The 13,117-nt window shown below is 42.4% G+C and overlaps 1 long non-coding RNA gene across 1 annotated transcript; it reads left to right on the plus strand.

Moving 5' to 3' along the window:
- The first annotated feature begins 399 nt into the window (after positions 1–399).
- On the plus strand, positions 400–1,043 carry LOC109515011 (uncharacterized). The gene is made up of 4 exons (XR_002168094.1): positions 400–527; positions 620–707; positions 804–899; positions 999–1,043. It is a non-coding gene; the product is annotated as an uncharacterized LOC109515011 (long non-coding RNA).
- Positions 1,044–13,117: the final 12,074 nt, after the last annotated feature.

Consider the following 13,117-nt stretch of genomic DNA (forward strand, 5'->3'; position numbering starts at 1 on the left):
AACACTCGCAAACACTAGTCGCAACTAATGAAACAGGAGAAATACACCTCATTGTACTCAGTGAGTACTCGAGTGCTTAGGGAATCGCCGATGAGGTAAACGGCACAAAGGAATTGAAAGGATAAAGGCTGAGATCGAAAGGAACAGAATGACCTTGGTCAGGACGCAAACCCGGAACTGGCAGGTGCTGAAATAACGCGATACTTAAATGCGTAAACACGAACGTCTTGCGATAAACAAACGAGCTGAGCCTTTTCTACAATGACAGAAATGAAGTTAAAATTCATCGAAAAGATGAGGGCTTTGTAAAAGCAAGGGCACTTTTATAACAGCAGCAACTCTGAAACTGCAACTTCAAAATATCTAATGTCTTCAATGTTTCTTTGTTACAGAGAAGAAAGTGGTCCATCAGAAAAGGCAGAGCCTGTTCAGGTTTTTTGGAAAAGTGAGAAGAAATTAATTCAGCAAATTAATGATGGGAGCACAACAAAGAGTTTCAGTTTCGGTCCGGCTTTCTACTCAAGCATGTACAGTGTCGTCTGTTATTTATAAACCTGCAGCGCGTGTTACACCGTTGCTGTACAGCAATATCTGTTGTGCACCTGTATGTTTTGAACAGACAAGAGTGTTCGCTGCTGAAGAAACCAATCAAGTTTACCAGGACATCGCAAAGCCATTGGTTGTTTCAACTGTGGGAGGATACAATGGTTGGTAACGACATCGTAAAGCTTTACATTGTACGTGTTCCTGTGCACGTGTAAATGTTGCTGCCTTTTTGTTTTTTTGTTTTTGCTTTTGGTCAGGCATCCTCCGGAAAGACGTTCACAATGATGGGGAGTGATCATGTTCCTGGTGCCGTCCCACTGGTTGTTGATGACGTCTTTGAAACTATAAAAAAGGTCAAATATGTTGTAGTTTTGTTTCATGTTTTTTGTGATTATGCTACATTTTGTTGGTCAATATCATTTAATCACGGATGATTTCTGTTTGGTCTGCAGTGTCCAAAGAAGGAGTTTCTTCTCAGAGTGTCTTAGGCGTAGAAAAAAAAAGTAGTGTGTTTCCGGTAACCCCGACCGACCGAGAATTTCTACGTCGAAAAAAAACTTTACGGTTGGCATTTTTTTTCAAACAACCCTCTACATTTTTCAGAGATGAAAGTCCTCCGGATTTTCCCTGAATTCCGGGTTTTTCAAATTTTTATGAAAATCTCTCCGGAGAATTGAGGAAAATTTGCCGAAAAATTAATCCGGATATTAGTTGACATCATTGAACGAAGACGCGTTTGAGTTCGTTGTTTTGGTTTCACGAGCGTAGCCATGTTGAGACACTAACACAAGGAACAGGAAAGAGATTTTCGTCTCTTTATAAACACACTTGCTAAACACCATGGGAACGACGAATATAAGAAACCGTGGACAAGACAGTTGTCGTAAAAAATATATTTGGACAAAAAGGGAAATACACAGATTGGCAGAAAAACGTGTCCGTCCGACTTCGAGTGTCGTCTCGGCTAGCTTAGCCTAGCTGTTGTCGTGTGTGACGTCGTGTGTGACGTCGTTGCGTCGGGGCTGATTGGTTGAAATCAAAAGACGAGCTTGTGTACATGTTCGTGCTGAAGCACACAAAAGGAATATTAATCATTGAATGTCGAGTATTTTAATAATGTTTGGTGTCAACTAATTCATGCGTGATCGGATTTTCAAAAAAGTCCACTTTCATCTCCTGATTTTTGTGTAGAGGGTTTACATCGGTGCAAACTCTCGCGATATTCACGTTGAGCGAGTGCGTCGTTTGCCCTGTCGTCTGTCAACAACATTGAAACATGGCGGCGGCCGCGATATCCGACGACAGTTTAAAACGCGTTTTCTGTGTTCCAGTCGCATGCTCGCACCATAATGTTAAGAAAATAGCATCCATTGATGTATCGAAAAAATTCAGCGAACTATTTGATGAACACCACGGGCCAAGTAAAAACCGAGGGCGCAGGAGGACGGCGGAGGAGGACGGCGGTGGAGGCGGCGGCGCGCCCCGGCCCACTGAGTCCGGAGCGGGGAGAAAACTAAATAGTTGGCGACGGTCGCGGAGCAGCGGGTTCAATGTCTTCTTGTTTTATGTTTTTGGTTATTTTGTTTACATTTTTGATGGGAGAAAAAAAAAAGATTGAAAAAAAAAACTTTGTCCGACCTACCGATCCCATGCTGAAATTTCATGTTACCGGAAACACACTACTTTTTTTCCTACGCCTTACATTGAAATAAACAATCTACAATAGAACAATATTCTGTGATCGGATTCTTTTGACACTTTTATGACTACACTTTTCGATCATATATCCTTCAATCTTTTGTGGTCCTTACAAATTATTTTTAAAATTTTGTGTTTAAAATTTGTTTTTGTTTCAAGGAGGTGAGGCTGCAGTGGTTCAAGTCGGTGTATGCGTTGGGAAGAATTCCCTTGCAAATGAATGAATTGAAAAGTTCTCATATGGCTACTATTGTATTTTTAATAGAATAAATCTGTTGAATTTTCATGAAAAAAAACCCAACTCTTTTATCAACGGGATTGGGGTATAAAGTCTTTCAGTGACGCCTTAATTAATTTGGCTTCATGCTGTCCGCTGTCTTTCCTCCCACCGTCGTCACAGTGAAGCCAAGCTCTCCAAACGATTCGTCATTTCCTGGTCTTCGCTTTCGGGAGACCTCCGTCGCTCTCTCTCTCCGTCTGTCGACTTCGTGTCGACACTTCACACCCATACTCTGTGCCGTGTGCAAAGCGCGCATGCTCAGTGCCAACAAAACACCGAGCGAATGCTCCCTGCGCACTCTGCCAAGGAGAGCGCCACTGCCCCCTAACGTAGTCGAGGTGCAATTGCACTTTATTCTCGGACAGGAAAAAAAAATCTAAAATAAAAAAAGCATGTTCCCCGAGGCCAAACGCCGCCCCCGCCCCCAGGGGGGCGCGCACCACTGTTTGAGAACCACTGGTACAGACCAATCAGGCAAAACAGTGTAACCACTTGTACAGCATAGAAACATGTTCTTACTTTTTCCACAATACGTTGATAGGCACTAGCTGGATCCAATATTGTGCCTTTCCAACGGTAAAGGTGCTCATTTTTGACATTGCAAAACAGGTATTACGTTTTTTTTTCCTGTTTTTTTTTTTAATTCGTGTCATTTTTGTGACCTCAATTTGAATTCATGAAAATAAATATTTGACACAGCTTTCAGAATGCCCACCCAAGCGAGGAGAATGGCTCATTGGTTGCCTGCATAAGTAAAGCTGAGTTAAGGTCTCCCTTGACATGAGCAGAGCAATCTTGATGACCAACTGTGACATTGTCCTTCCCATTCGTTCATTATAATGTTGGCGTTGGAACATAGAACACAATGTATAAAACCATTTTTCCCCTTTACAGATAATGTGTCTTTATATATCTGGTTAAAGGTCTCCATGTTTAATGAGTAAATGCTTTTGCCACATGCCTTTTGCAAAGTTCAGCGGTGGAGCCTATTTTCATTGTCTGAAGGACTTCTGATCTTGACTTCCATGTTCGGAAGTGAATCGCTTTCAGCATCTTGGAAGTGCAACATCATTGTTACTGACGGCAGTTTATGATTTTAAATGTCAATTTCAGTCAAGATTTCATGTGAAGCAGTCGCTGCATGTAAAAGTTGAATCAGTCGTATACAATTGTGCCACCAAAATGACATGCACACAAGGAAACATCCAAGGAATTTTTTCTGTTGGATGTGTTTCTAGGATATGCTGGCATCTGAGCGCGACCATCCCAAGCAGGAACTGGACTTTGTCATCGGGCGGACTCAAATACTGGAGAAGGAGAAAAATGCTCTTTCACGGGAGCTGAAGGAAAAGGCCGAACTGCAGGAATTCATCACTCTCGGGGTAATTAAAGAAATGCGTTCATCAAAATCCAAGAATGTTCATTTGAGTTTTGATGACAATCGACATTGTCAAAATGATCTCCATTAAAACTGACATGCAAAACAAACTCCTTAAAATATGTCGTGCAGGCTGCCATTGTTTTTTGTGATGGTTTTTACTGGTGCTATTTTCAAAATATGCTGCTTGTTTTTGAAACTTTGCCTTTCGAAGCTCCAAGATTCTCTTAGTGTATCAAATGTGCAACCCAACACAATTTCCCGCCTTTGGTCACTTGCCCTGACAATATATTTTCCAAAAATGTGCAGGTGGAAAAGCTCAGTGATACTGTGAAGTGAGGACAGTTTCTTTAGTTTTGCCGTATTCTGAAAACTGAGACAAGGAAGAATCATTGTAACTTTTGTCTCCAGTTATGAACATCTTAAATGAACGTGATACACTACTTAAAAGCATTGCAGTACTTGTAATGAAACACCACATGTTTTAGGATACGTCGGGATATTGCCTTGTCCTGTCTAAAACTTTCCATTTATGCATTGACAACAGTTAAATGTTTCTGATCTCACAGAGCGAGTTGGAACACCAAATGTGCTCATTGAAGGACACTGTGAAATCCTGTGGCCTCCGATGCATGGAACTTGTGGTGAGGTGGCTGAGAGTTCACACTTTTTTCAAGGGACATAAATAGTTTGAGTAACAGTACACGGTAATTTCAACTGTTCCATTTGATTAAAAAAATTTAAAAAGTCATGTGTAGTTTTATACATTTTAAGTCCCAACAGTACATTCAAAGAAATCCAATGATTTCGAAATGTTTTATATTTAATTTTGATTCTTGGGCTCCCATAAAATAGAAGGTATGACCTTTTTACGGACATCAGTTACTTGCTATTCTCATTGGGCTTGATTCCTTCTCGCCTCCAGAGAGCAAGGAATTACTGTCAATGTGGTGTGCGCCTGAAGTCAATGCACATGGTGGATGTTTATAATAATTTGTCAAAACTAAGGAGGTGGTGACCTTCTTGAAGACGGTAAAAGAATTAGCAAGGATTGCTTTTTGATGACAAAATACATCAAGTTGGAATGACTATGACTGTATACACAAAAATATCAGTGTAAAATAGTGGTCAGGAGCGAAAACATATTTCGAACCAAAACCACAGATCCATAATAGAGAAAATACTCAGCTGGATTGATCAAGCACTTGAAAACAACCACCGCTGTAGACAAAGTGCTGTCCATGGAGCAAAAATAATGAATACAACTAACAAAACAAAATAATAACAAAGACAGTAGAAAGCACAAAAACAGTCAAATTAAAAACAAAGTCGCATGCTGAGTCAAAAGCCAAAGAATAAAAATGAGTTTTTAGACGTGTTCTAAAAATCGGCAGCGAGGGGGCTTGCTGAACGTTGAGTGGAGTGTCGTTCCGAAGAGAGGGACCAGCAACAAAAAAGACTCGCTCCCCTCTGAGCCTCCGCTTACTTCTCTGTACCTCTGAGAGTGTCCGGTCCGCAGATCTGAGGCACTGGGCAGGTACGCAGGGGCTCAGAGAGGTAATTTGGGGCGAGGCCGCTGAAAGATTTGAAAATGAATTGTAGGATTTTAAAAAGAACTTCAAATTGTGAAGTGATGCCAGTGTAGGAGTTATGTGCCCCCTCTTGCGAGTACCAGTCAAGAGGCGAGCAGCAGCAAACTTCAGTCAAGCCTTCGGGTGCCGCTTTTAGAGGGAGGGCTTTCTTCTTGCACAGCAGCCTCTCTGTCCATGGCGATGCAAAACACACTTGACTGAGGAAACTGACACCTGTGTTCCGGCAGCTTCTAATTCTTGGCAGATCTGCTTTTTGGGGGTTCTCGGTTGACTCTTCAACCTCTGGACCAGTTTTTTCGCAGCAGCAGCAGGTAATAGGTTGCATTTTCTACCTGATGGTGGCGATGACAAAGCAGTGTAATAATGCACTTTATACTTCCAAACAGTTGTTTGCACTGTTGCTCTTGGGACCTGCAGCTGCTTGGAAATTGCTCCAAGTGACATGACACAGCTTTCAAAGTCACCAAAATTCCGAATTCATGTTTCTGTATTTTTGACTCAACAGAAAAAGTGACCAAACCTGCGAACTCACAAAGTAATTAAAGAACCAAATTTTTTTTGTTTGTTTTCTTTTTAAATCTGTCAGAGAAAAATCTGAGTTGTACACATAGCCCCATGTTCTTTACAAGTGTTTGTAAATGTTTGATTCATTTTCCATGAAAAAGCCTTCCCTCCACAAAAAAAAAAAAAAAATTTTAGGGGAAAAAAATAGCGACCGGATGAATCCACCGGGCACTGAAGTAGAGGACGCGTGCTTATAATTTCACATGTGATTTGTCGGCTACTAAATTTAAATGTTGTAAGATGTAACTAAAAATTATAGGAAGGTTGGCACTGAACGTTTTAAAGCTTTCTCTGTAATTCACGACCATGTTTTGTTTTCTTTCCAACATTTCCCTCTTTCCAGGCAAGAGCTTTTGCAGAAAAACTTGAGTGCCTTGAGGCTAACAAATTGGACAACCCGAAGCACAAAGTTAGGTCTCTCGTTCAGGAACGAGCTCAGTTGAGGGAGATGCTGGAGAGATTAAATCAGGAAAAAAATCAGTTAGCAGTAAAGCTGGAGGATGCGACAAAAACACATCAAGCAGAGGTTTGTTCCATTAATACTGTGAAATTTGTTTTCAAAAATTGACTAAACAAAGGCATTGACCCTCATTTTTCTTGGAAGAAAAGGCATTTCGCAGAAAAACTCGACCGAGTTGAACGAGTTGAAGCTGAGAGAGACCTTCTACTGGCTGAGCAGGAAAGTCGATGTCAGAGCGCCGCTGATGAAGTAGGGAAGCTGAATTGCAAAGTGAGGTCTCTCACGGAGGAGCGAGCTCAGTTGCAGGAGACACTGGAGAGACGCAATCAGGAGAAAAATCAGCTCGCGGCTAAACTAGAGAATGTGACAGAAGCATTTCAAGCGGAGGTTTGTTGCATTGTAAACACTGTATGCTTGCTTTTGATGTTGTTGTGCAACTGACGAAACAGAGCTCATTGTTCTTTGCAGAAAATGTGTTTAATTCAGAAAATCAAAAGAATTGAAGCTGAGCAGGAAAGTAGATGTCAGAACGCCGCTGAGGAGAAGGAGAGGCTGAATTTCACGGTGAGGTCTCTCACCGAGGAGCGAGCTCAGTTGCAGGAGGCGTTGGAAGAACTTGAATGGGAGAAAAAACAACTCAAAACGGAGCTGCAGGACAAGCTAAACACGGTACCGTTTTGTAGTCGTGTTTCATTGTAATTCAAAGCCACTTGCTTGTTCAAAATATAAACTCCTATCGACCATTTTTGAAGCGCTGCATTATTGTTGATCGTCAATCACAGGCCTCCACGATGCACGAGAGTATGATTGAGCAGAATCAGTTAAGTTTGTTACAGCAGGCCGAGGCGACAAAAATGGAGACCAACCTTCTCCAGGAGTTGGTCTCAGTCATGGGCTTTGTTCAACTTTGTGCAGATCAGTTGTGTCAGATTACAAAGAATAGGGCATGCACATATCTTCATCAAAACATGCAACAGGACATATTTTCTTTACCTTCTAAATGCTTTCAGTAAAGGTAGTCTTAACGAGTACTGTAAATTTCTCCCTCTGCCTCCAGGTACAGCAGCTGGAAGAGCAGCTAAACAAAATGAAGGAAAATGAAACGGTGGTTCAAGCGCAGGCAATCGCATCACAGCAGGTTTGCTTCAACTCACTTTTTATTCTGTAATCGCGAGATACTTTACATACCGGGTTGTGTGAGGGACACACACGTTCCCCACAAAAATAAATGTTTGTTTTTGCTACTGTACAGAACATAATGAAATGTGCTACTCTTTTGAATGTTGTCTAAATGTAAACAAGTTTGGCAAATGCATGAAATACTTGAAGGACAGAGTGGCATTGACTTAAAGGGCTTCTATCATGCTTTTTTCTGCCCCGCCCCTTCATGATGTCATCCTAAAGCTGGCTGCCATGTGCACGAAACGGTAAATCGTAAGAACATGTGGTTTTTTGAGGCTTACATCCTCGATCCAGAGTCAAGTGGCAGTCCAGTCTTTATACATCAATGATGGACTATTCATTTATGCACATGGTCATGTGTATAACAAGTCATAGCATTTTTGAATCCCACACAGTGTCACCAATTCGCTTGCGGGGTTTGGTTGACTTACAGTTCTGGCCTCTCCAGCAGGTTTGATTGTGGGAATTGCGCCAGTTTTAAGGCTTCACCTGCCGACCAGTCCACTTTGGTACTGGCCAAGGTTCACCAGGCCTCTGAGAAATCATTGCTCGCAGACAAACCATTGCTGAATGGCCTGTCGCTGGTCAGGTGGGGACGTCACTCATCGCGCCTCTTTCCCAGCTCGTCTCGTCGGGCATCCCGCTGGCTGCTTGAAGAAAGCGAGTGTGTGCGTAGTCTGCACAGGCGGTACGGGGTGGCTCCCTCAATCTTCCACGCAGCTGGTATTTAAGACTGGTTTGTCATGGGGCAATGCCCAGACATGGCAAGATGAATGGAAGAAAACGCCACTTTGGGGGTGTTTTTGGTGAGGAGTGAGGACCTTTTTACTTGGCTTAAAGCTCAAGTTGATTTGGTATCATAATAGCTCTTTAAGTTTGGTCTCTTTTGCACAATGCACAAAGAAAACCTTGATTTGTCTCACAATGGAGAAATTCCCAACTTACAGCAGCAAAAAAATTCTGAAAGGGAGAAGTCGAAGAACAAAAAGTACCTCAATAAATAAGCATAAAATGGAGATCTAAGGCTCTAAGCGTATTACAAATGGGTGAATGAGGGTGAGTCCAGGTTTTCAGGTCTGTCCATTCAATAGCCTGACAGCAGTCGGCAGGAACGGGCGGCGATACCTCTCCTTCTTGCAGCGCGGGTGTATCAGTCTCTCGCTGAAGGAGCTGCCCAGTGCTGTCAGGGTGGCCTGGAGGGGGTGGAAGGCTCTGTCCATCATAGCTGTTAGCTTAACTAGCATCAGCCTGTTGCCCACCTCCTCCAGAGTGTCCAGGGAGCAGGACAGGACAGAACTGGCCCTCCTGACCAGTCAGTCCAGTCTCTCTCTGTCCCGGGCTGAGATGCTGCCTGACCAGCAGAATATGCCATCATGAAGGGCTGAGGCCACCACAGAGTCACAGAAGGTCTTAAGGAGTGACCCCCGAAATCCAAAAGACCTCAAATTTAAATTGAAAAAGGAATCCGTGTCAGAGAAAGGACCAGGTTCTTAAGGCTGATGCAGGATGAGCACGCCAGGCTGCCATTAGTTGTCAGTCGCATACTCTGTCTGCCTATCTAGATGTATGCACTTTGTGCAATCTTTCCTTGATTCTTATACATGACAGCAAGCATGTTGTGTGGTAGAAATGTCCAGATTCAGTCCAAAAAAAAATGACGGGCAACCGCAACTAAGCAGGACGCAGCCTAATTTTGAACAAAAAATGGAGCAAACATGCCCGTGCGTATTGTGTGCTCTGTTTCTGTGTTGCTGCTGTGTGTGCAAGTACCAGGTGTTCGAAGCTTGACCAGAAAGGTATCTATACTAACTTGTAATTGGCTGGGAAACCAGTTAAAGGTGTATCCTCCGCGCCCCTGCTGCCCCCCGCGACAGCCGGGATAGGCTCGAATACCCCCGCGACCCTCGTTGAGCAGATCAGATAATGGATGAATTATTATCTATGCTAACTTCCATTTTGCTTCAATAGGACATGCTGCAATATATTATAGCAGGAAGACAGCAGACGTTTATTAAATTCATTGTTTTAGAATCCAGTGTAGAATGCGGATGAGGGTGGAACATAACCCCATGATAAATAGGGATTCGCTGGATACTCTAAATCTTCCAAGCACGGTATTTATAAGTAGGTACGTGATTGTATTTTTTGCAGCTGTAATGGGCAGCATTTTTCACAGCCCCGTCTTTTTTTTCAGTGGAGATGTCGGCGCTGTTTGTCAGTCAGCGTTGGTGCGGCTGGATGGATGGCTGCTGAAGTTGAGGATGAGGAGAGAGGAGCGTCGGCGCGGAGCGCCGATGCGTATTTGGAACCAAGAGGAATTGAGCCTTGGAATTGAGATGGATTTCCATGGGACAGGAGAAGTGAACCAATCTCTTTTTTTCGTCAATGGATGCTACAGCTTCTTGTTGACTTTGAAACGTAGCTTGTAGCCGATGTGTGCACATTTTGAGCATGACGTCTCTGATCCACTGGCGAAAGGACACTTTGATTCTCTGCTCTTTCATCTCAAACTGCTTCAAACAACAAAGCGTGTGAGGGAAAAGTGGTTGGCACTGCACGACTGTCCGTGTTTTGTGTTGTGTTTATTATTTTACTGAATACAATGTTAACTGTTTTGTTAAGCGCTTTGTTACAGCTGCCGCTGTTGTTGCCGCATGTATTGTATTGTACGCTCGCGGACCTTTAAAAATTCTATGCTTTGAGTGTTGCAAAAAAATTGAGATGTACTGAATTTAAATTTCAGGATTTGTTTGGAGAATTGTTTTCAGTTTTGTTGCAGGATTTAGCTATTTGGTTGCTTCATCTATAACTGCTTCAGACAATGCAAGAAAGTGGTTAAAATTGCACGATTGTCTGTGTCTCATGTGTTGTCTTGTATTATTTTATACCGCACATTTGTGTAAATACGTACAGCACGTTTGAGAATAACGTTGGATTCAATTCAATTACTCCTGTTTGTCAAGATTTGTGCTTTCCGTATTTACCCTCACAACCTGTTATTTTTTTTTTCTTGTTTTGAAGGTTGTCAGAAGTCTGGATTTTTATTTACTCTGTTGTATGAAGTTGATTTTAAATGAGACTGAATTTCTTTTGACCAGGATGAGGATGCTGGAAGTTGTAATCTCACGATGGCAGCGTTTGGCTGTCGCAGCAAGATTAAATGGCAACAAACCATTTCTCGAATAACCACTAGTTTGTCCGGGAACAAGGAACACTGACCCCCCACCCCCCACCCAAAAAATAAGTTACAAACTCATAAGTTGCTCTTGAAATACAATATATCATACCCAAGTTAGTTTGGAGCACAATCCATCAAATTGATCATCATCTTGATATGTTGATCCTCTGAAACCAAATTGAAACTTTTTCTTGTCACATGTTGATGGGGGCAGAATATGGGGGGGGGGGGGGGTGGGGGTGGTGACATGTTTGATGTGTGTTTTTTAACATGTCTGCAAATGAAACCGTTTCCCAGCTTCTTCCTGCTGAACGAGGAGACTAAAAATGTGATTCTTGCTGGAGTCAGTATTTTGGATTCAGGATTGCACATTAGTCTATTGGGCTGAAAAAAGGATTATTTTTGTTTTCTTTCGTGGTATCTAACCTCCCAATGCATTGATTTGGTTCTCCTTGATTATAATTTAATGGTTATTTTCAAGCAATCTGCCATATTTTATCATACCAAAGTAACAAAAGAAAAAAGGAAAAAGTACAGAATGAAATACAGGCGTTTGGGATGGGGGCGGGGGTGATGACAAAATCAGAAAAACCTTTATTGTTAACGACAGTATATACTGTATAATAGCCATTTGGACAACACGGCAAAATGAAAGTAATTTTACTCTTAACTTGCATAGCGCTTGTACTGGGGCGGGGATCAATGTCCAAGTATCATTATTTTTATTCTCAATTGGTAATGAAATTATTATTTGATTTTATTTTAAAATCCTCCAGTCTTCACAAGATTGCATAATTGCTTACATTATAATATCAGTGTGGAGACGTTCCGCTCTCAGGTAAAATGACAGATCGCTTTAACTGTTTCGTGACTTTAAACTCTGTGATGTTAAGAAGACAGATTGTTTTTGTCAAGCAGTGAAAAAAAAAGACCTTGAACCGAAATTCCTTTCACAACTATGAACAATCTAAAAATATTCACCCCACCCCACCCTTCAGAAGTGAAACTGATGGAATTTAGGCGACCTAATGTCACTACTAGCTAAGAAACATTAGACGTAGAAAAAAAAGTAGTGTTTCCGGTAACCCGACCGACCGAGAATTTCTACCTCGAAAATTTTTTTTTCTGAGAGTAACATAAATTTGTTATTTTATTTTCATAAATATGTCAACAAAATTATTCTCTGTATTCTTTACGTCATATTATTTCCACTTAGTCGAGTGGCTTTCAATGTGATTTTAGATGCAAGGAGTGTCGCAGAGAGACGGACGTGCTTCGGCGCACGGAAGGAGAAATTCGAAAAGGCTTTGCGAAAGTGACGATCGGCATTGACAAGCACCACAGTTAACTTTGAAAGGCCTTGCTTTTGAGGAGGACGAGTACCGATAGCGGATAGCGTGGTTTTGAACATCCGTCGTTTTGAGGGAAATCAGTCATCCCGGACGAAACGCTAGCTCGCTAGCACGGAAGCTAACTGCGGACGTTAGCACGGAAGCTAACTGCGGACGTTAGCACGGAAGCTAACTGCGAACAGACGCTACGCAGCTGAAACCCACCACCAGAGACCAACCAGCCGAACGCCAGCGAGCGTGAGGGAGCCGGCAAACCCACTTGCCACGTCAGCAACACCCAGCAGCAAGCCCACTGGACACGTCACCAACTAGCATACAACCGGCTAGCAACGAGACCCGACAAAATGCCACCCAAACAGAAGCAAGACACAAAGCAGGATGAGGACTTCCTGACCCTCACTCAAGTAAACGAATTACTCCAGCAACAAAAAGAGCTTTTTACTGCGCTCTTGCAACAACAACAGGAAAATTTCAAAGGATTTGTCAAGATGATAATCGACTCAACAAACTCACGACTTGACACTTTTACCAGGGAAGTCCAAGAAATAAAAACCAGCATCAACTTTACCCAAAAAGAGGTAGACGACATGAAAAAAAATCTAATCGGCAAAACTGGCCATTCCAAAGACATGCAAGCAGAAATCTACAAAATATGCGACGGCATGCTAGCATTAACAGACAAGATGGACTACTTGGAAGGACAGTCAAGAAGAAACAACTTGGTAATTGATGGAATTGAGGAAACACCGGGAGAAACGTGGACTGAAACAGAGGAAAAAGTTCAAAAAATCCTCAAGGAAAAGCTGCTGTTACAGGGACAAATTGAGGTGGAGAGAGCTCACCGCACAGGAAGACATGAACCTGGAAGACCTCGACCAAGGCCAGTT

This window comes from Hippocampus comes, unplaced genomic scaffold (genome assembly GCF_001891065.2).
Source record: "Hippocampus comes isolate QL1 unplaced genomic scaffold, H_comes_QL1_v1.1 scaffold41, whole genome shotgun sequence".
NCBI lineage: Eukaryota > Metazoa > Chordata > Actinopteri > Syngnathiformes > Syngnathidae > Hippocampus > Hippocampus comes.